General features: G+C 41.0%; 1 protein-coding gene across 7 annotated transcripts in view; it reads right to left on the minus strand.

Moving 5' to 3' along the window:
- The window catches only part of LOC137383789 (bile acid receptor-like), a 181451-nt gene extending 158942 nt beyond the window's left edge, over positions 1–22509 (minus strand). For 6 of the 7 annotated variants that reach the window (XM_068056998.1, XM_068057000.1, XM_068056999.1 and 3 more), the window contains exon 1: positions 22339–22509. The gene's annotated coding sequence lies outside the window, so the exon portion shown is untranslated. The remainder of the gene's footprint in view (positions 1–22338) is intronic. The other variant, XM_068056994.1, reaches the window with a different exon arrangement.
- Positions 22510–22897: the final 388 nt, after the last annotated feature.

The following is a 22897-nucleotide window of genomic DNA, read 5'->3' on the forward strand; positions in this document are numbered from 1 at the left end:
TTTGTAGACATAACTGGGGTGTTCTCAAGTTACCCCAAGGATTCTGCCCAAATCACTCCACGAGGACTTATATGTACTGAGAGCAAGCATAGGTCCTGCCATGTGAAGAATCCATCACAGAAAGGCAAATGCTAATGCTATTAAGTGACTCCTCTGTTTCCTGAAGGTAAAGAAAGTAAATGCTGCTAACTTTCGCTCTAGTCTGATTCAATCTTTTGCCTCTCCTCAGCGGGGCAGGGTCACTCTTATGTTACACATGGGTTGAGGGTCTCTGTTGCATCACTGCAGGTCCAAATGCCCACTTATTAAAATGGCCCCATGGCCCAGACTTGGGACAGTGTCAGCAGCAGATTAAAGCAGAGCAGAGGTTCTGCACCTCCTGCACTTCAGTAACAGCATCGCAGAATTTATATCCTACTATCCATTAGGTTAGTCTACTCCAAAGATGCAAATACAATTAAGCATTTTGCTTTTGTATTTCTGAAGTCTCAGTTGTCTAAATATGGCACTGTTCTCTGTTGTTCAGCGCTTTTTTTTCAATACTGCAAATGTTTGGATCTTGGACAACTCTGTTTGAAGATCAAAAGGAGCCAATGAGAGATGATCAACAATGGGATTATGTCAAAAATTGTACAAGAGCTCTGTGAGATGCTGATACTGACAGTGGCCATGCATACTGCAGGATCAAATGTTGATTGTCAAAATGTCAAAGTAGTTTTTTTTCCTCTGTTGTATGCAGTTGGAGGAGGGGAGGGGGGTTAAAAGACACAGGATTTCTAGTTTTGTAAACAGAATGCAGTGTATCAAGGTGCAGCCTGTGGCGCGCTAGCTTCTTATCTGTCACAGTAAATGTTTGTTTTGCAGCAAAGTGACTCATCATAATCTCATTGCAAAGATCAGACACTGCTTATCAACTGGAGAAAACTGAAGCAATCAAAATCCACTTAAAAAGCAGCTTTAACTTTACTTTAGGGGAATTTTAGCATTGTGCATATCATGTACCTATTGGAATGTGGGTAAGAGGAACAATCATTGCATATAGCCTTTCCAAATGTTAATTAAATTATTTTTTATCAACAAACAAATCAAGTCTGTGACAATGTCAAGTAAATTACGTGAGCCGGAAATGGGACATGGCATGGGAAAGTTCCAAAAAATGAAGCAAAGTAAATTTGGGAAAGGTGTTGGGGCCTTGGAGAGGGTGCAGAACAGATTTACTGGAGTGATACCAGGTATGAGCGAGACTTCAGTTATGGGGAGAAACTAGAGATGCTAAAGCTGTTCACCTTGGAGCAGAAAATGTTAAGGGGAGAACTAACAGAGGTGTTCAGGATCATGAATGGTTTTAGAGTCATGGAGTCATTTATGGCACATATGGAGGCCATTCAGCCCATCGAGTCCATGCTGGCTCTCCACGGAGCTGTTCAGTCAGTCCCGCTCCCCCATTCGCTCCCCATTGCTTAGTCCCCATTGATAGAGTAATTAAGGAGAAACTGTTTCCAGTGGTAGAAGGGTCAGTAAGCAGAGAACACAGATTTTGGATAATTGGCAAAGGAATCAGAGATGAGTTGTTGTAATCTGGAATTCACTGCCTGCGGTGGGGGTGGGGGTGGGGGTGGGGGTGGGGGGCGGTGCAGGGAGGGGGTATCTCGGTTTGTGAAAACAGATTCAGTGGTAACTTTCAAAAGGTGATTGGATATATATTTGGGGGGTAAAGAATTTGCAAGGCTGTGAGGATGTGTTGAGGGTGTGGCAAAGGCATGTGTGCCAAATGATTGGCTTCTATGATTGACAGCATTAGGGAAATAACATTTTTCCTCCCCTCTCCTGTTGTCACCATCAAGCAGGACACATGAATGCACTTGTGCACAGGTCTTTACGGGTTTCTGTACTGATATGCCTGAAGAATTTGCTATTCCCAGAGCCAATTACAGGTAATAACTGATGCACATGTCTCCTAGTCCTTCAATGAATATGAATGCTTCCTTCCCTACTGCACTACTAGGGATCAGAGTTCCTCTAAATAACTCCCAGTGTGCATTCAATCTAAAAAGCTCAGAGCAGCACCACACACATACTCTATACAAGTGTGACGTTTCCATTTCCCACACTATCCATCTTTACTATGTCTGCATGCAAGGTTATTTAATTAATGGGAATTGTGCCAAACTAAAGAGTAGTTTTGTTCTGGGGACTCATGTCCATCCTCTAGGGACTTTAATAAGACTTATATAAACTTCGTTATTACATGGAGCAGCTGTTGGAGAGAATAGCCTTCATTTCACTTTGCTTTCATTATTTATGAGTATATTTGTAGAATAATTCACTGTGATGAGAGCCCTGAGGACAAAATGATGCAAAAAACAAAAATGCTAACTGAACAGTAAAAGATAGAACAATGTAAAAATGTCCTACACAGTGGATTGAAATATCATATGTAGTAATAGTAATTGCAATAAATATACACTATTGGGTCCTATAATATTCTTAAAAATTGCATTTATATTGTACCTTATCACACCACATAAAAATCTTATAGTGTTTCACATACACTGAATAACTTTGAAGTACAATGACTGTTATTATGTCAGCAATGTTATTTCCCTAATGCTGTCAATCATAGAATGGTACAGCACAGAAGCCAACCATTGGGCACACATGCCTTTGCCACACCCTCAACCCATCCTCACAGCCTCGCAAATTCTTTACCCCCCAAATATATATCCAATCACCTTTTGAAAGTTACCACTGAATCTGTTTTCACAAACCCAGATACCCCCTCCCTGCACCGCCCCCCACCCCCACCGCAGGCAGTGAATTCCAGATTACAACAACTCATCTCTAATTCCTTTGCCAATTATCCTAAATCTGTGTTCTTTGCTTACTGACCCTTCTACCACTGGAAACAGTTTCTCCTTAATTACTCTATCAATGGGGACTAAGCAATGGGGTGCGAATGGGGAAGCGGCCATGTTACTTGCAGCAGGATCTCATAAAGTGAAAAAATTGAATGAGCAGTTAAACTGTTTTCATAATGTTATCTAAATTTATTTATTGGACTAGTGATGCAGTGCATTTACCCGAGGTTCAGGATTCAAATTAAATCCAGACAAATGGATTGAAAGTCTTTGTGGCTTATCCACTGTAAGGATTCTATGTAAAATGAGTGAGCCATCTCAATTCAGTCTCTAGTCTGCACAGTACTGCACACAAAACTGCCCCTGAATGGCACTAAAGGAGCAATGTTATGTTGGCTGGAATGAAAAATGGAAAAATGTCAAACAGACGCAGTTTTTTTTCTGTAGGGTAGAGGGGAACTTTATTTTGCATCATACCATACCTAACTTGGGTGTGCTTCTACTGCCTTCCCAATATCTAGAAACAAAACTTCCCTCGTAGGCCCATTGGTTTCAGTCTGTTCTTGCCCCCATGGAATTGAAGAGAAGGACTTGGTGGATGATGAGCCGAGGGAAGGGAGTGCAGATACTCTCAGTCATCTCATTATCAAAAAGGAGGAGGTGTTGGGTGTCTTGCAAAGCATTAAGGTAGATAAGTCCCCAGGGCCTGATGGGATCTACCCCAGAATACTGAGGGAGGTAAGGGAAGAAATTGCTGGGGCCTTGACAGAAATCTTTGCATCCTCATTGGCTACAGGTGAGGTCCCAGAGGACTGGAGAATAGCCAATGTTGTTCCTTTGTTTAAGAAGGGTGGCAAGGATAATCCAGGAAATTATAGGCCGGTGAGCTTTACGTCATTGGTAGGGAAACTATTAGAGAGGATTATTCGGGACAGGATTTACTCCCATTTGGAAACAAACGAACTTATTAGCGAGAGACAGCATGGTTTTGTGAAGGGGAGGTCGTGTCTTACTAATTTGATTGAGTTTTTTGAGGAAGTGACAAAGATGATTTATGAAGGAAGGGCAGTGGATGTTATCTATATGGACTTCAGTAAAGCCTTTGACAAGGTCCCGCATGGCAGACTGGTACAAAAGGTGAAGTCACACGGGATCAGAGGGGAGCTGGCAAGATGGATACAGAACTGGCTCAGTCATAGAAGACAGAGGGTATCAGTGGATGGGTGTTTTTCTGAATGGAGGAATGTGACTAGTGGTGTTCCACAGTCATGGGACCTTTGCTGTTTGTTGTATATATAAATGATTTGGAGGAAAATGTAGCTGGTCTGATTAGTAAGTTTGCGGACGACACAAAGGTTGGTGGAGTTGTGGATAATGATGAGGATTGTCAGAGGATACAGCAGGATATAGATCGGTTGGAGACTTGCGCGGAGAAATGGCAGATGGAGTTTAATCCGGACAAATGTGAGGTAATGCATTTTGGAAGGTCTAATGCAGGTGGGAGGTATACAGTAAATGGCAGAACCCTTCGGAGTATTGACAGGCAGAGAGATCTGGGTGTACAGGTCCACAGGTCACTGAAAGTGGCAACACAGGTGGATAAGGTAGTCAAGAAGGCATACAGCATGCTTGCCTTCATCGGTCGGGGCATAGAGTATAAAAATTGGCAAGTCATGTTGCAGCTGTACAGAACCTTAGTTAGGCCACACTTAGAATATTGTGTGCAATTCTGGTCGCCACACTACCAAAAGGACATGGAGGCTTTGGAGAGGGTACAGAGGAAGTTTACCAGGATGTTGCCTGATCTGGAGGGCATTAGCTATGAGGAGAGGTTGGATAAACTCGGATTGTTTTCACTGGAACGATGGAGGTGGAGGGGCGACATGATAGAGGTTTACAAAGTTATGAGCGGCATGGACAGAGTGGATAGTCAGAAGCTTTTTCCCAGGGTGGAAGAGTCAGTTACTAGGGGACATAGGTTTAAGGTGCGAAGTGCAAAGTTTAGAGGGGATGTGCGAGGCAAGTTTTTTACACAGAGGGTGGTGAGTGCCTGGAACTTGCTGCCAGGGGAGGTGGTGGAAGCAGATACGATAGCGACGTTTAAGAGACATCTTGACAAATACATGAATAGGATGGGAATAGAGGGATATGGGCCCCGGAAGTGCAGAAGGTGTTAATTTAGGCAGGCATCAAGATCGGCGCAGGCTTTGAGGGCCGAATGGCCTGTTCCTGTGCTGTACTGTTCTTTGTTCTTTGTTCTTTGATATCTTCCTAACTCGACTCTATTTTTATCTTCTCACCTACATCTGCAACTCTTACCTCCACCACCTTACAGTTTCCTGTTTCGTCATGAATCTCCAATATTTCTGCACCTCCATCCCCACCAGGCCAGCCTGAGGGCTCTCCACTTCTTCCTTGAACGGAGGCACAACCAGTTCCCATGCAACACCACCCTTTCTTGCCTGGTTGAACTGGTTCTCACATTGAACAACCTCTCCATTAATTACAGTCATTTCCTTCAAATAAAAGATGTTACTGTGGGAAGCCATATGTGTCCTAGCCTTTTCATGGGATATGTGAACATTCTTTGCTCCAGTCCTATCCAGATCCCTTCCCTCACCTTTTTTCCTGCTATATTGATGACTATATCGGTGCCGTTTCCTGCTCTTACCCTGAACTGGGAAATTGCATCCCCTTTGCTTCCAATTTCCACCCTTCTCTCGCCTCCTACTCTTCCCTTCCCTTACTCAACTTCCCTGTCTCCATTCCTGGGGATAGACTATTGACCGATATCCACTATAAACCCACTGACTACCACATCTATTTTGACTACACTTCCTTCCAACCGCTTCCTGTAAGGACTCTATTCCATTCTACCAGATTCTCCATCTTTGTCACATCTGTACTGATGATGCCATCTTCCATACTAGTGCTTCCGATATGTCTTCCTTTTTCCTCAACTGAGGATTCCTCTCCACCGTGGTTGACAGGGTCCAATTCATTTCCCACACCTGCACTGACCCCTTTCCCTCCCTTCCCAAACCATTAGAGGGCTCCTCTTGTCCTCACCTTCCACTCTACCAGGCTCAACAAATTGAATGGATCCTCCTCCACTATTTCCGCCACCTGCAGCATAATGCCATTACCAAACACAACTTCCCCTTCCCTTACATTCCAAAGGGACCTTTCCCTCCGTGATACCCTGTCCACTCCTCAGTCACCCCCAATACCCCTCTCCTTCCCACAGCACATTCCCATGCAAGTGCAGGAGGTGCTTCTCTTCCTACTGTTCAGGGCCCCAAACACTCCTTCCAGGTGAAACATCAATTTACTTGTACTTCTTTCAATTTAGTATACTGTATTTGCTGCTCATGTTGCAGTCTGCTCTACACTGGAGACCAAATGCAGATTGGGTGTCTGCTTTGTGTAACCCCTCCATTCAGTCTGCAAGCATGACCCCGAGCTTCGATTGCTTGCCATTTTAATTCTCTGCTCCATTTCCACTCTGACTTCTCTGTCCTCAGCCTCCGACACTGTTCAAATTAAGCTCAACATAAGCTCAAGGAACAGTAGCTCAACTTTTGATTAGTCACTTTACAACCTTCCGGACTCAACATTACATTCAACAATTTCAGATCATAAACTCCGGTCCCACTGTTTTAGACACTTTGGGGATGATTATGCTTTCCCATTTACACCTCCTCTAGACCTAACTTTACTTGTCTCATTGCCATCTCCTTTGGCCTTGCACCATCAAACCTTTTCTCATTTAATCTCTCCTGCCTTCCACCCTATCACAGATCTTCCTTTTTTTTTACTTTCCTCCCTTCCTGCTTCTCCTGCCTCTCTAATTTCTTAAAACCTGTTACATCTCTAGCTTTTTCCAGTACTGTCAAAAGGTCACAGACCTGAAACGTGAATTCTATTTCTCTTGCCAAAGATGCTGACTGACCTGTTGAGTATTTCAAGCATTTTCTATTTTTTTTTGGGAAGCCTATTGCTGAGGACCCTTTTGCAAAACGTGACTGTGCATGACCATAGTATGTGCCAGACACACTGCAATCTGTTTCTTCAGCATCCCTGAAGAGACCACTGGAGGTTGCCACTGGAAAGATTAGTTTGAATTTTTCTACTTGCATGATCGTATAGCTGGGAGGAGCAGGCGACCTCTTTCAGGCGCCTTATTAAATACACAGCCCACTGCTGGCCACCACATGGCCCATTCCTGAATGCCTCTACTCCCTCCAATGCCATCACCCCACAGACTCCCCTAACAACTTTAGCTGGCTCCCAAGCCAGCCAGTCTTGCCAGTTCCCCAGTGACATGCCCCTGCAGCTCACCAGAAATACACAAATGAGGCCAGCAGACCAATTTGCTGTGGTCTTGTGTTGTTGGGCTCCTGCAGGGCATGCTACCTGGGGATTGTGCCGCACTTTGGGCACAATCCAATTTCTGGGCCAATTAGTGCAATTCTATTCCTTTGTACTGCTGAAGGCAGATTTTCATCAGCTCAAAATGTCATTCACATCTCCTTCTGATATGAAATACAGGTTTCGAACTCCTCTCTCTCTCATCCCCTACCCCAGAAAAAACCACAGCAGTTCAGAGAATCATAGAAAGTTTAAGGCACAGAAAGGAGCCACTTGGCCCATCGCGTCTGTGCCAGCTGAAAAACGATCACCTATTCAAGTCCCACCTTCCAGTATTTAGTCCATTGCCCTGCAGTTTACGGCACTTGAGGTGTATATCCAGACTCCTTTTGAATGAGTTGAGGGTTTCTGCCTTAACTACCCTTTCAGGCAGTGAGGTCCAGACCCCCACCACCCTCTGGGTGAAAAAGCTTTTCTTCATCTCCCCTCTAATTTTTTTACTTTAACTCTATGCCCTCTCACCACTGACCTCTCTGCTAAGGTGAATAGACCCTTCACCTCCACTCTATCCAGACCCCACAAAACTTTGTACATTTCAATCAGATCTCCCCTCAGCCTTCTCTGTTCCAAGGAGAACAACCCCAGCCTATCCAATCTTTCCTCATAGCTGCACCCTTTCAGTCCGGGCAACATCCTCGTAAATCTCCTCTCTATCCTCTCTACTGAAATTACATCCGTTCTGTAATGAGCTGACCAAAATTGCACACTGTACTCAAGTTGTCACCTAATCAATGATTTACACAGTTCCAGCAGAACCTCCTTGCTCTTATATTCTATACCTCAGTAAATAAAGGAAAGGATTCCGTATGCTTTCTTAACCACTTTATCGATCTGTCCTGCTACCTTCAGGGATCTGTGGACATTCACTCCAAAGTCCCTCACTTCCTCTACACTTCTGAGTATTGTCCCATTAATCTTGTATTCCTTTGCCTTGTTTGACCTCCCCAAATGCATCACCTCACACTTCTCCAGGTTGAATTCCATTTGCCACTTTTCTGCCCATCTGACCAGACCATCAATATCTTCCTGCAGCGACAGCTTTCCTCCTCACTATCTACCACACGGCCAATCTTTGTGTTGTCTGCAAACTTCTTGATCATGCCCCTTATATTTACATCTGAATTGTTAATATATCCCACAAAAAGCAGGGGACCCAGTGGAACGCCACTGGAAACAGCCCTCCAGTCGCAAAAACACCCGTCAACAATTACCCTTTGTTTCCTGCCACTGATCCAATTGTGTATCCACCTTGCTGCATTTCCCTGGTTCCCATAGGATTTTTTTTTAACCAGTCTGCCATGTGGGACCTTGTCAAAAATCTTGCTAAAATCCACGTAGACCACATCAACTGCACTAGCCTCATCTATCTTCCTTGTTACTTCATCAAAATTTTTTCGATCAAGTTGGTCAAACAAGATCTTCCCTTAACAAATCCATGCTGACTATCCTTGATTAACCTGTGCCTTTCTAAGTGACAGTTTATCCTGTCTCTAAGAATAGATTCCAATAATTTGCCCACTACTGAGGTTAGACTGACTGGCCTGTAATTATTCAGTCTATCTTTCGCTCCCTTTTTAAACAGAGGTACAATGTTAGCAGTTCTCCAATCCTCTGGCACCACACCTGTATCCACTGAGGACTGGAAAATGATGGACAGACCTTCTTATTTTCTCTCTTGTTTCTTTGAACAGCCCAGGGTACATTTCATCTGGCATTGATGATTTATCAACTTTCAAGGATGCTAATCCCATTAAAATTTCCTCTCTTCCTATGTTTATCACATCCAATACTTCACACCTCTCTTCCTTAACTACTCTACCTGCATCGTTCCCCCTCTTTTGTGAAGACAGATGCAAAGTATTCATTAAGAACCGTACCAGCATCTTCCGCCCCTACACATAGGTTACCTTTTTGGTCTTTTATGGGCCCTACTCTCTCCTTAGTTACCCTCTTACTCTTAATGTATTGTGTCAGGCAAACCCCACCTGCCAAGACTGAGGCACACATTATTTCACCACATGAATATTAAAATGTAAAAAAATTGCAATCTCGGACTGGTAGGACATTTGCATAATACAAGACAATGTGGAAACAAAGGGAGTCGGTCCCTGTTTCTCCAATACACAGAAGTTGTCAAACCAGGTCTAGTTACATCTCTAGCTGGTTAGAGCTTTTGGATTTGAACTTCCAACAAAGGATGTTGAACAGAGTGTTCTATATAAGGAGCTAGTCACATGACTAGCCAGCTGAGCACCAAGGGAGCTTTTTGAATTTTAAACTCCTAACAAAGGGATCAAGAGAATGTCGTGTGCTCATGGACTGAGAACATCTCCTCTCCTGTCTGTCTGCCTGCCTGCTCATCTCTCAGGGAACTGAAACCATTGAAGACACGTACACTCAGAGAGAGAAAAGGTTTCCTACGTGAACAAAGCTTAAGAATAAGATTGGACCCCAACAAAATGTAAGACCATATCTTCAATCAAGGACTACAGCGAACTTGACAAACAGTAACAAGATATTGCCTCAAACTGCTCTACTTATCTTTACTTCTGCTCTTTTCTGTCCCTATTTTTGCATGTTTATATCACGTGTATGCTAACGTGGGTGTGTCGTATATCCGTAGGCGTGAGCTGTATTAGAGTTTGAGTTTAATTTTAAGGTTTAATAAATTTCATCTTTCTGCTTTAAACCAAAAAAAATCTGTTTGTGCTCATTTCTTTGTCTTATATTTGGAAACTGTGAACAAGGATTCACAAAAAGGGAGCTCAAAACACAATGTTTAAAATTAAACCCTGTTACAATGAGACCAGGTAAAGACAGCAAGAGACCCCCAGACACATTGCTCACCTGGTTGTAACAATTGATAAAACATCTTTGGGTTCACCTTGATTTTACTTGCCAATATTCTTTCATGCCCTCTATTTGCTTTCCTAATTTCCTTTCTGATTTCTCCCCTCCACTTTCTATACTCCTCTCGGCTTTCTGTAGTATTGAGTTATTGGTGTTGGACATAAGCTTTCATTTTCTGCCTTATCTTACCATGTAAGCTCCCTGACACCCATGGGGCTCTCGATTTGGCCATCTCACCCTTTTCCTTTGTGAAAACATGTTTACTCTGAGCCCCTTGAATCTCCCCTTTGAATGCCTCTGACTGTTCTGACACTGATTTACCATCAAGTAGCTGTTTCCAGTCCATTTTCACTAAATCACTCCTCAGTTTAGTAAAATTGGCCTTGCCCCTGTTCTATCTCATTTCATTTTTATATTTCATTTTTAAACAAATTAAAGGTAGACAGATCCATGGAGAAACCCTGGGCAGTATCTTAATCAAACACTTCTGGATGTAAAATATAAATTTGGTACATGGTATTGATATTGAGATCATTTATGGAGCCGGGACAGTACATTCTAACTAAAGATTACTCAACTATAAAAGAAAATAATAATGAAACAATTTAACATAAATTGAAAACTTACAAAGAGAAGGAATGGTCTAGTTTTGGCTGTCTGGAGTTATTGGCCACTTCTCCCAGTGCTCCCTTCAGTAATTTAGGTAATATGACAAAAGCATATTCCTTCATCACCTGAAGGTCCACAGCTGTTGGCTACATCAGCTACAGCCATTCTTCTTGTGTGACAATAAATAACAAACGAGAGCAGGCTGGTCTACCGTGGACGGCATCAGTGCCAAACCTGAGTCTATTCTCCTCCAATGTTCAATTTCCAGCAGCTATTACAGGATAATGAACCAAAACTGATTCTACTCCCTGCCTAGCACAGGGACAATGATTGGGTTTTGAAAGCCTGAATATTATAAAAAGAAGGAAAAGCTGTGGAATTATACTTTTCCAGTCCTGGCAAAGAATGAATTAAAGTAGGAAGTGATGTGATGGGTCTTGCAGGACAGTGTGTAGAAAAGTGTAATTGCATCAGAGCAATGCCTTCAACAGTAGAATAGCCTGTTACATAGTGCAGACCTATGAAACAAGATTTATGACCCATTCATGGCATTGACAATAACTTATTTCATCACTTCTCAGTTATCAGGTCAGTCCGCTTGTTGGATATAAATTATAACTATGGGTTCCCATAGTGTTTCCTCTATACAGAACATGATCAAGTAGAACAACATTTACAATTAGTTCTGGTAATATCTCATAAATCATCGGTACATATTCCGGCTTAAGAACACAGGTATGGTTTGTGCTGATTTATAAAAGTTCAGGTATATGATATCTGCTTATACCACCCCTTTTTTTGCTGGCCTGTGGGCATCACTGCACATGGGCACACTGGCACAGTGAATGGTGAGATGCAGCTCCAGTTTCTCTCCCTTCATTGGGTGCCTGATCACAGCTGTGCTGCCTTGTGAATACATTGAGCAGAGGCTAGGAATCTCCCAACAGAAAGAAGCCCTGCTCCAGAGACATATTCAAGGGTGTCACTTCACTGCAGTACTGAGGGAGTGCTGCACTGTTGGAGGTGCCGTCTTTCAAAGAAGATAATAAAACGAGGCCCTGTCAGTCTTCTCAGGTGGGCATAAAAGATTCTAGGACACAATTATGGAGAAGAGCAGTGGAGTTCTCCCTTGTCTCCTGATCTCAACTAATTGCACTAAAAAATTATCCTGTTTGTGGGACCTTGTACAAAAATCGGTGTCCACGTTTCCTACACCACAATAATGAGTATAATTCAAAAAGTACTTCACTAGCTGTAAAGTGCTTTGGGAAGTTCTTATGAAAGGCAGTACATAAATATGTCTTTATTTTATTTGCCAGATAAATCATTACATGTTTATGTTTTTGTCACTGATATACTATTAAAATCTGATCTAATTACATGAACTTGACCTGGACACTGTGAAAGGGAGCTGTCAGATATCAATAGTAGAATTTAAATGCTATATGGTTCAGACACATCTATCGTTGAGTTATCGCTTATACAATATAGCACACAGCCTATGGCTTGTTCCATTCTGTGTCTGTTGAGATTGGCGTTACTGTATATTTTGCATTGGGCACAATATGCTGTATAATAATTGCCACATTCTGCCTTATGCAACTCACATTTCACTCTCTATATTGCGAGCTCCATATCTTTTGATATGCATTACATGTGTATGGTCTACACTGTACGTTATATATTATATATTACATGCTGCATGCTGTGTTGTTCATTTTTGTGATATTTGCTGTGATAAATGCTGTCCAGTGTACAGCATTAAAGACACACCTTATCGCATCGTGTAATTACAATCATAGAATGATACAGCACAGAAGGCCATTCAGCCCATCTTACCTGTGCCTCCTATCCAGTTATTCCCACTCACCTGCTTTTTTCCATAGCCCTGTGCATGTTGTCCCTTCAAGTATTTATCCACTCCTCTTAAGAATGTTCCAGTTCAATCTGCTTCTCCCACCCTTTCAGACAGTGTATTCCAGATCACAATAATTCACTGCATAAAATTTTTTCCTCTGCTTCTTTTGCCAAATGCCTTAAATCTGTATCTTCTGGTTACTGACTCTTCTGCCACTGCAAATGGTTTTTCCTTATTTATTCTATCAAAATCATTCATGATTCTGAGCACCTCCATTAAATCTCCTCTTAATCTTCTCTGTTTTAGAAAGGTTTAGCACCACATCTCTGTTTTTGTACACCATTCTCTATTAATAAAGCCAAAGATCCTATATTCTGCAATTAATAGCCTCAACTCATCCTGCTACCTTCACAGAATCTTGCGTATCTTACTCCCAGGTCTCTCCGTCCACTTTAAAATTGTACCATTTAGTTCATATTACCTTTCCTCTTTCTTCCTCCCAAAGTCTATCACTCCACACTTCTCTGTGTTAATCCTCATCTTCCATGTATCTTCCCATTTTACCAGCCTGTCTATGTCCTCCTGCAGTCTTTTACTATTCTCATTGTTTACTACATTTCTGGGTTTTGTATCATCTGCAAACATAGAAATTATGCCCTGTGTATCCAAGTCCAGGTCATTAATATATATTAAAAAAGCAGTGGTCCTAATACTGATCCCTGGGGAACACCACTATATACTTCCCTCCAGTCTGAAAAAACAACAGTTCACCACCACTCTCGGCTTTCTATCCCTTACCCAATTTATATCCATGCTGCTACTGCCCCTTTAATTCCATAGGCTTTAATTTTGCTGTTTTTGGTTCCCCTACCTTTCGCCCTTGTTGGAATGTTCCTAGCCTGTACCTGAAGCATTTCTTCATGAAAGATAACCCATTGTTCTGTTACAGTTTTTCCTGTCAGTCTTTGGTTCTATTCTATGAACATACGAATTAGGAGCAGGAGTAGGCCACTCGGCCCCTCGAGCCTGCTCCGCCATTCAATAAGATCAACTCTGCATTCCTGCTACCCCCAATAACCTTTCACCACCATGCTTATCAAGAATCTATCTACCTCTGCCTAAAAATATTTAAAGATTCTGCTTCCACTATCTTTTGATGAAGAGAGTTCCAAAGACTCACAACCCTCTGAGAGAAACGATTTCTCCTCATCTGTCTTAAATGGGTGACCCCTTATTTTTAAACAGTGACCCCTAGTTCGAGATCCGTCAGGATCTTATATGTTTCAATTGACTTGCCTCTAAACTCCAGCGGATACAAGCCTCGGCTGTCCAACCATTCCTCATAAGACAACCAAGACATGGATAGAAAATTGGTTGGCGGACAGGAAACAAAGAGTAGGGATAAATGGGTCTTTTTCGGAATGGCAGGCAGTGACTAGTGGGGTACCGCAGGGATTGGTGCTGGGACCCCAGCTATTCACAATATACATTAATGATTTAGATGAGGGAACTAAATGTAATATCTCCAAATTTGCAGATGACACAAAACTGGGTGGGAGGGTGAGTTGTGAGGAGGATGCAGAGAGGCTTCAGGGTGATTTGGACAAGTTGAGTGAGTGGGCTAATGCATGGCAGATGCAGTATAATGTGGATAAATGTGAGGTTATCCACTTTGGTAGCAAAAACAGGAAGGCAGATTATTATCTGAATGGCTATAAACTGAGAGGGGGAATATGCAGCGAGACCTGGGTGTTCTCGTACACCAGTCGCTGAAGGTAAGCATGCAGGTGCAACAGGCAGTAAAAAATGCAAATGGTATGTTGGCCTTCATCGCGAGAGGATTCGAGTACAGAAGCAGGATGTCTTGCTGCAATTATACAGGGCCTTGGTGAGGCCACACCTGGAATATTGTGTGTGGTTTTGGTCTCCTTATCTGAGGAAGGATGTTCTTGCTATAGAGGGAGTGCAGTGAAGGTTTACCAGACTGATTCCTGGGATGGCAGGACTGACATATGAGGAGAGATTGAGTCGGTTAGGATTATATTCGCTGGAGTTCATAAGAGTGAGGGGGGGATCTCATAGAAACCTATAAAATCCTAACAGGACTTGACAGGGTAGATGCAGGAAGGATGTTCCCAATGGTGGGGGAGTCCAGAACCAGGGGTCATAGTCTAATGCTATGGGGTAAACCTTTCAGGACTGAGATGAGGAGAAATTTCTTCACCCAGAGAGTGGTGAGCCTGTGGAATTCGCTACCACAGAAAGCAGCTGAGGCCAAAACATTGAATGTTTTCAAAAAGGAGTTAGAAATAGCTCTTGGGTCTAAAGGGATCAAAGGGTATGGGGCGAAAGCCGGAACAGGCACCTGAGTTGGATGATCAATCATGATCATAATGAATGGCGGAGCAGGCCCAAAGGGCCAAATGGCCTACTCCTGCTCCTATTTTCTATGTTTCTATGTTTCTGCCCATTCCAGGTATTAGTCTAGTAAACCTTCTCTGTACTGCCTCCAAAGCATTTACATCCTTCCTTAAATAAGGAGACCAGTAATGTACACAGTACTCCAGATGTGGTCTCACCAATGTCCTGTATAACTGAAGCATAACCTCTCTACTTTTGTATTCAATTCCCCTCGCAATAAATGATAATATTCTATTAACTTCCTAATTGCGTGCTGCACCTGCATACTAACCTTTTGTGATTCATGCACTAAGACATCCAGATCCCTCTGCATCTCAGAGCTCTGCAATCTCTCACCATTTAGATAATATGCTTCTTTTTTATTCTTCTGCCCAAACTGCCCAGACTCACTTTCTATAGGATCAACACTCACTTTGTTAACTCTTCTTTTTTTAAGTATCTATCGAAACTCTTACTATCTGCTTTTATATTTCTAGCCAGCTTTCTCTCATACTCTAATTTTTCCCTGCTCATCAATCTTTTAGTCATTCTTTGCTGTTTTTATATTCTATCCAATCTTCTGACCTGCCACCCATCTTTGCACAATTATATGCTTTTTCTTTAAGTTTGATACTATCTTTAACTTTTTTAGTTAACTGCAGATATTGGGTCCTTCCCTTGGAATTTTTCTTTCTCGTTGGAATGTATCTATTCTGTGTATTCTGAAATATCCCCTTAAATGTCTGCCACTGCATCTCTATTGACCTAACCTTAACCTAATTTGCCAATTCACTTTAGCTAGCTCTGCTTTCATGCCCTCATAATTGCCCTTATTTAAGTTTACAATACTAGTCTTGGATCCATTCTTCTCTTCCTCAAACTGAATGTAAAATTCAATCATATTATGATCGCTGCTACCTAGAGGCAACTTCACTATGAGGTCATCAATTAATCCTATCTCATTGCACAATACTAGGTCTAGTATAGCCTGCTCGCTGGTTGGCTCCAGAATGTGCTGTTCTAAGAAACTATTCTGAGAACATTCTAAGAACTCCTCATTTAGGTTACCTTTGTCCATCTGAGTTTTCCAGTCTATATGTAGATTAAAATCACCCATGATCATCATTGTACCTTTCTAACAAGCTCCCATTATTTCTTCCTTTATACTCTGTCGTACTGTGTAGTTACTGTTAGGGGACCTGTACACCACTCCCATGAGTGGCTTCTTGCCTTTATCATTTCTCAGCTCTATCCAAGCTGCTGCTACATTCTGGTTTCCTGAACTTAGGTCATCCCTCTCTAATGTGCTAATACCATCATTAATTAACAGAGCCACCCCTCCATCTTTTCCTAGCTTCCTGTCCTTCCTAAATGTCATGTACCCTTCAATATTCAGTTCCCAATCTTAGTCATCCTGCAGCCATGTCTCTGTAATGGCTATTAGATCATACTTATTTATTTCTATTTGTGCTATCAGTTATCTGTTTTGTTTCGAATATGCTCTGGCTAGATCCCTTCTCATCACATTGAAATTGGCTTGCTTCCAATCTAGACTATCTTCCTTATATTGTTCCTTGTTTTTCTGCATTACTAGTCTAAACTTTATGATACGATGATCGCCCCACAGACACTTGGTTCACTTGGTCCACTTCATTTCCCAGCACCAGAACCAGCAATGCCTCCTTTCTAGTTGAGCCAAGAACATACTGATCAAGGAAGTTCTCCTGAACTCATTTCAGAAATTCATCCCCCTCCTTTCCCTTTAACCTAACATTATCCCTATCGATATTTGGGTAAATAAAGTTCCCCCATATCACCACTCTATAGTTCTTGCACATCTCTATGATTTCCCTGCAGATTTGCTCCTCTATCACTCTCTCACTTTTTGGAGACCTATACATAAGTCAAGAAACAATTAGGAAGACAAAGAGGAACTATGAAATTAAATTATCAAGAAACATTAAACAAAATAGTAAAATATTCTACAGGAATATAAATGAGAAAAGGAAAGTCAGGTTGGGAATAGGGCCGCTAAGGGATCAATATGATACAATTATAGGCAGCGATAGCGAATTGGCAGAAGCATTAAGTTATTTTCCTTCAGTATTTACCACGGAAACAGAACAAGTGAACAAGACATTGGAGGATACAATTAAGGATAATATAACCGCACCTGAAGTAAAAAGACGAGTAATATTAAATAAACTATTCAAACTCAATGAGGGTAAAACCCATGGTCCAGACAGATTGCATTTGCACATTTTACAGAAATCTGGAGGAAAGATAGCAGAGACACTATTACATATATTTATGAATTCATTAGAAAAAGGTGTAGTTCTGAGAGCTGGGACATAATTAATGTTACACCTATATTTTAGATGGGAAATAGAACATGTCCAAGGAACTATAGACCAGCTGGCTTAACATTGGTGATGGGAAAGATAATAGAAACCCTACTAAAGAAGGAAACAGAAAAACAACTAGAAACCAAAACAATGATAATGAATAATCAGCATATATTTCAAAAGGGAAAATCTAGCTTGACCAATGTCATTGAATTTTTTGAAGAGGTCATAGAGAGTAGACAAAGGTAATACAGTAGATATAATTCATCTAGATTTCCAAAAAGTGTTTGATAAGGTGCCACATAATAGGCTAATAAATAAAGTCATAGCTTGTGGAGTCAGGGACAAGTAGCAGAATGGATCACTGACTGGTTGCAAGACAGAAAGCAGAGAGTAGGAGTAAAGGTGTAAGAAATGGGACCTTTAATAAATTATACTTCTCAATAATATAGAATTCTTAGGGAATTAATAGACATAGTATTGTGATTGCCTGCAAGGAAGCTGTTCTCTCTCTCAGTCTCTGTCTCTATTAAGAAAGATCCAATGGCAGACAGCCAGGAGAGTGTAGGCCTGTTATCTCTGCCAAGAGATTCTAGCACAGGTTCTGAAATAAGACATCCCTAAAGTTGACAAGGTGGGATGAGTAAAGGTTAAATAGAATGCCCTAGTAAGCAATGAGCCAGGAGATGACTCCATGGGCTCTGGACGGAGATGAGAGGGATTGCCTTGGATATGATTGACATGGTACACTCACCAGCCACCAGAAATTAAGTATATGAACAGGTGCTCAGGAGAGAAATCAGGCATCTTCTGTGGATGGAAAAGAGCTTCTCAAGGTGGATCCATGCTGGATCGGCCTAACACTTTGGTTAGCTCAAGAAGACTGAGGACCGTGAGGACCAAAGAAACCACCAACACCTCGCCTGCCTCATCAGTTGAGACGACTGCTAACACCGCTCTGCACCACTATATGACTTGAGATTGGTAATCCGTTCAATCAGTTACAGATCGTATGTCTTTTCTGTTTACTTGGCTTATGCATCATCATATTTCAAATACTACTTCTTAAAATACATTATATTTAAACTGTTTCTTCTTACCCTTCTTTGTGTATCTATCCCAAAGATAAATCTTACACAGGGCAGCTAGAGTGGCAGAAGGTGGCAAGTGGTATTCCACAAGGATCAGTGCTGGGACCACTGTATACAATTTATATTAATGATTTAGACTTTGAAATCAAAAATACAATTTCTATCAAAACATTTCATAATTTGAAAGGCTCCTATTAGTTCACCCCTCAGCCTTTTCTTTTCAAGAGAAAAGAGGCCCAGCCTGTTCATTCTTCCCTGCAGTCCTGGTATCTCCAGTGCCTCTATATCCTTTTTATAATATGGCAGACAAAACTATACACTGTACTCCAAGTATGGTCTAACTAAGATTCGATGTAAGTTTAGCCTGACTTCTCTAGTTTTCAATTCTATCCTTCTATCCTATAGAAATAAACACTAGTGCTAGGTTTATTTTTTATGGTCTTATTAACTTGAGTTGTTTATTTGTTTTCTCTTTTCTCTTCTATTCCATTTAGATCTTATCTTCTAAGTAATGTGCAATCTCATTATTTTTCTTATCAAAATGTAATGCCTCACACTTATCTGTGTTGAAATTCATTTTCTAATTATAGGGCTATTCTGCAAGTTTACTAACATCTTCTTGTAATTTGTTGCAGTCATCCTCACAGAAAATCATAGAAATTTACAGAATAGAAGGTGGCCATTGATCCCATCACATCCGCATCGGCTAACAAGTAGCCATCCAGCTTAATCCCACTTTTCCTGCCCTTTATCTGTAGTCTTGTAAGTTATGGCACTTCAAGTGCATATCCAAGTACTTTTTAAATATCATGAGTGTTTCTGCCTCTACAATCCTTTCAGGCAGTGGGTTCCAGATACCCACCACCCTCTGGGTGAAAACAATTTCCCCTCAAATCCCTTCTAAACCTCCTACCTCTTACCCTAAATCTATGCCCCCTGGTTATGGAACCCTCAATCAAGGAGAATAGGGCCTTCTTATCCACTCCACTTAGACCCGTCATGTGCAACTTGCTACCACAGGGAGTGGTTGAAGCGAATACTACAGTTGCATTTAAGGGGTGGCTAAATAAGCATATGAGAGAGAAGGGAATAGAGGTTATGCTGATAGAGTTAGATGAGAAAGAATGGGAGAAGGCTCACGTGGAGCATACACACCGGCCTGGATTGGTTTGGACTGAATGTCTGTTCTTGTGCTTTATATCCTATGTAATTGTTTATAGCAGGAAATTAGTGATGGAAGGAGCAAACTGACGAGGAATTATTGCACACAAATATTGAGAAAATTTACAGAAGGAACATAAAGATTTGACACTGGGCCTTAAGTGGGCCCTGCAGTAAAGAAGGAAAATTATAATTGATCCAAGAAGGGATATTTGCCATTGAAAGAAAGGCCAGAGAGCACTCCTTAGCCAGATTTTGGTCTTGGGCTCCCACTTTCAGAGTGGCATCTTGCTGCACCAAGCTTCTGGCAGTAATGCGTGTTGGAAAGCTCTAATGAACCTCTATAGGTATGGGTCACCTGCCCCTGTTATGGTAAATTTGGGGAAGGGTCATGAGAAGATCAAAGCAGCATGCAAAAGTCCAACCTCACCACACCTCCATTCCTATTTCAGGGTATGCAGAAATTTTCATCCCCAGTTTCAGTTTTAAACTTATGCAGGAAGCCATGCGTTCTTAAGAAAAAGTATTATATTCACTAAGATTTGAAGTAAAGGCAGAAAGTGCACAGCACATTTGTTGGGAACTGAAAAGGAAAAGATAGGTTAATGTTTCTATGTTCTGATGAAAGCCTCCATTCAAATTGTTAACCTGTCACTCTTTCTGATATGCTAACTGACTCGCTGCATTTTTCCTGTGTTGGTCATTTTTAGCTGCAAACTCAGCACTGATCTGGAATTAAATTTATACAGCGTGGTAATCTGGAAATTGTACACATTTTCCACAACTCCACCCTTGTGATATCAACAACAACTTGCATTTATATAGCACCTTTAGATAAAAACATACATTATAAAAAAAAACATAATTTGAATATCTGGCAAAAGTCTGGTCAGCAGTGCGATATGATAAATATCTACAGTGGTGAAGACTTTACTTCAGACACAGCTGTCACTTGACAGTATGCAATCGCCTATCAACAACTCTTGGCTCTCTTTAAATTTCAATTTGGTCCAAAACATTCATATGCTTCTTATACTTGAGAAGATTCTTCTAATACTTCACATTCCTAAACAGATAAAAGAAAAAATCTCCCATTTCCAATTACACTCTTCCTCTCCATTGCAAACTTTCTTGATCATGTTATTATTGTTACTACTGTGATCAGTGCTCCTCTGTTCCTCCTCAGACTCAAGTACACTGCCCTTTATTACCAATCCTTCTTGTTACATTCTCACTGTTTTAAAACCAAGGCAATCACAACATCTTCCAAGACCTGAAAATTCTGCAACATCTAACCTACTTCCCAATATTTATAAAGACTTTAAAAAAACAAATTTAGTGTCACCTAATCACCAGTTCTTGTTTTACCTCATCTCCTGTTCTACTTGTTTCAACCTTGGTGGAGTGCTGTTCTATGGGCTTTGGCTCTTAATCAAGGTTTCTCAATAACTAAACAAAGCTTCGCTTGTTGAGATAGATCGCATTTTTTACTGTGCCCATGAGTTATCTACATTACAATGAGCATAAAAAGGTCTTAGTTTTTGAGGGTACTTCAGTAGTCATTGGGTGTACCAGTGTTATTTCACAAGTATTGTTCAAACCATAGCTGCATTTCACGTAAGTAGCACAGTAGCAATATTGAGATATTGTTTATTTTATGGTAACAAATGATCCCTTGAAGCTTATCATGGTTTCTAAATTCACTGAGGGATGTTCTATGTGGCTTGATGGCCATTGTGTGATGATTGACAGGTATATATTCCATTGTTCTTTCTCCTCTTGTGTACTTGGTCTGCACTGAGCAGTGGAGATAGCCCATATTATCATGGAATCAAGAAACTTTTCAATTGAATCCTGGCACTTTGGGATTTGAATTTAACTCTTTAGATGTTGTATATCATTTGAAGCATTTATTGTTCAAATTTTTTAAGCTAAAATGTGTAGTAATAATTCTTTTTATATTATATTTCGAGAAATTAAATATAGATTAATTTACAGCCACCTAAAATGACTGTTAGAAAGGTTAGCAGAAATCTAATGCATTCATATGGCTTTTCTCTGTGCTGAGTTAACGTCTGCATTAAAATAAGGGACATAAGAATACCAGATGAATATTTGTCTACTATTATCGCCAATAATAATTTCAAGCCAAATGACCAACTGACTGGTCTTCAAAGACTAACGCTTTATGGAATGACATATCCAAGACTGCAACAGTATTTCTATGTTAGTCGACAGTAACAATATTCTAACTACACATGTCAATGTTAATGTAGTTAAAGAAAGAACTTGCATTTATATAGCACCTTTAATGACCTCAGGACATCCCAAAGCACTTCACTGCCAATTAAGAACTTTTTTGAATCGCGATCACCGTTATAATGTTGGGAATGTTGTGCAATCCAACGGATGTGTTACCAACTTTTAAAAGATTATAAGAGGAGGCAAACTCCATATTCTAAGTATCTTCGTTAAATGGATATTATATGTCAGATTATTGTTATCTCATGTCATCGACTGAATAATACATAACTTCAGTTAATTCCACTGCTGTTAATTGTTTGCCCACATTGCCCCCAAATTAAAGATATCTTTAGTTTCAGAAGGTCAGTGTGTTAACTAAACTTGATTTTTTTGTAATAGTCTCCACGATGTAAACTGCATTTTAAAAAAGTCACCAAAACTCAAGTAAAATCTTCAATAAAATCAAAGTATATATTTTTAATTCTGCTTACCAGTATTTGTTCAAGCACAGGACATCTCTGCTTGCTGACTTGTTACGTGAGGATCCAATGATCTCTGAGCGTCACTGAAGTCCAGCTGGAGCGAGCAAGGCCTTTTTTGCCTATTTATCAGAGGCTCTTTGCAAACACTCTGGCTCCAGACATTCTGCAGAACAGCACTAGAGGCCTATCTCACTAACTAGCTTCCCACACAGCCCCCTCCTGGGTCAGAGAAAGGGCAGCCCCTAGTGAGAATAAATCAAACAGAACTGGCTCATCATTGCTGTCCATAGCCAGGTCACAGAGATCCCAAATTATGTTTATCTTCTACTACCCTGTTTTTGAATCTTCAATTTTTTTTTACCTACTCATGTAGGTAAGGACAGGCAAGCAGTGCACGAGAGGAAAACAGTTTTCTATTCATAATCCAGTGACAGTACCAAACATTAAATCCAAGCCAAAAATTTGAACAAGCCCAGTTTGGCCAGTTTGAGTAAAAGATTCTATGAATGTTTGAGGACATTAAAGGATGTCACAATCCAGAGTTCACAGTCATAGCTCAGTGTCTACA

This window comes from Heterodontus francisci, chromosome 25 (assembly GCF_036365525.1).
Source record: "Heterodontus francisci isolate sHetFra1 chromosome 25, sHetFra1.hap1, whole genome shotgun sequence".
NCBI lineage: Eukaryota > Metazoa > Chordata > Chondrichthyes > Heterodontiformes > Heterodontidae > Heterodontus > Heterodontus francisci.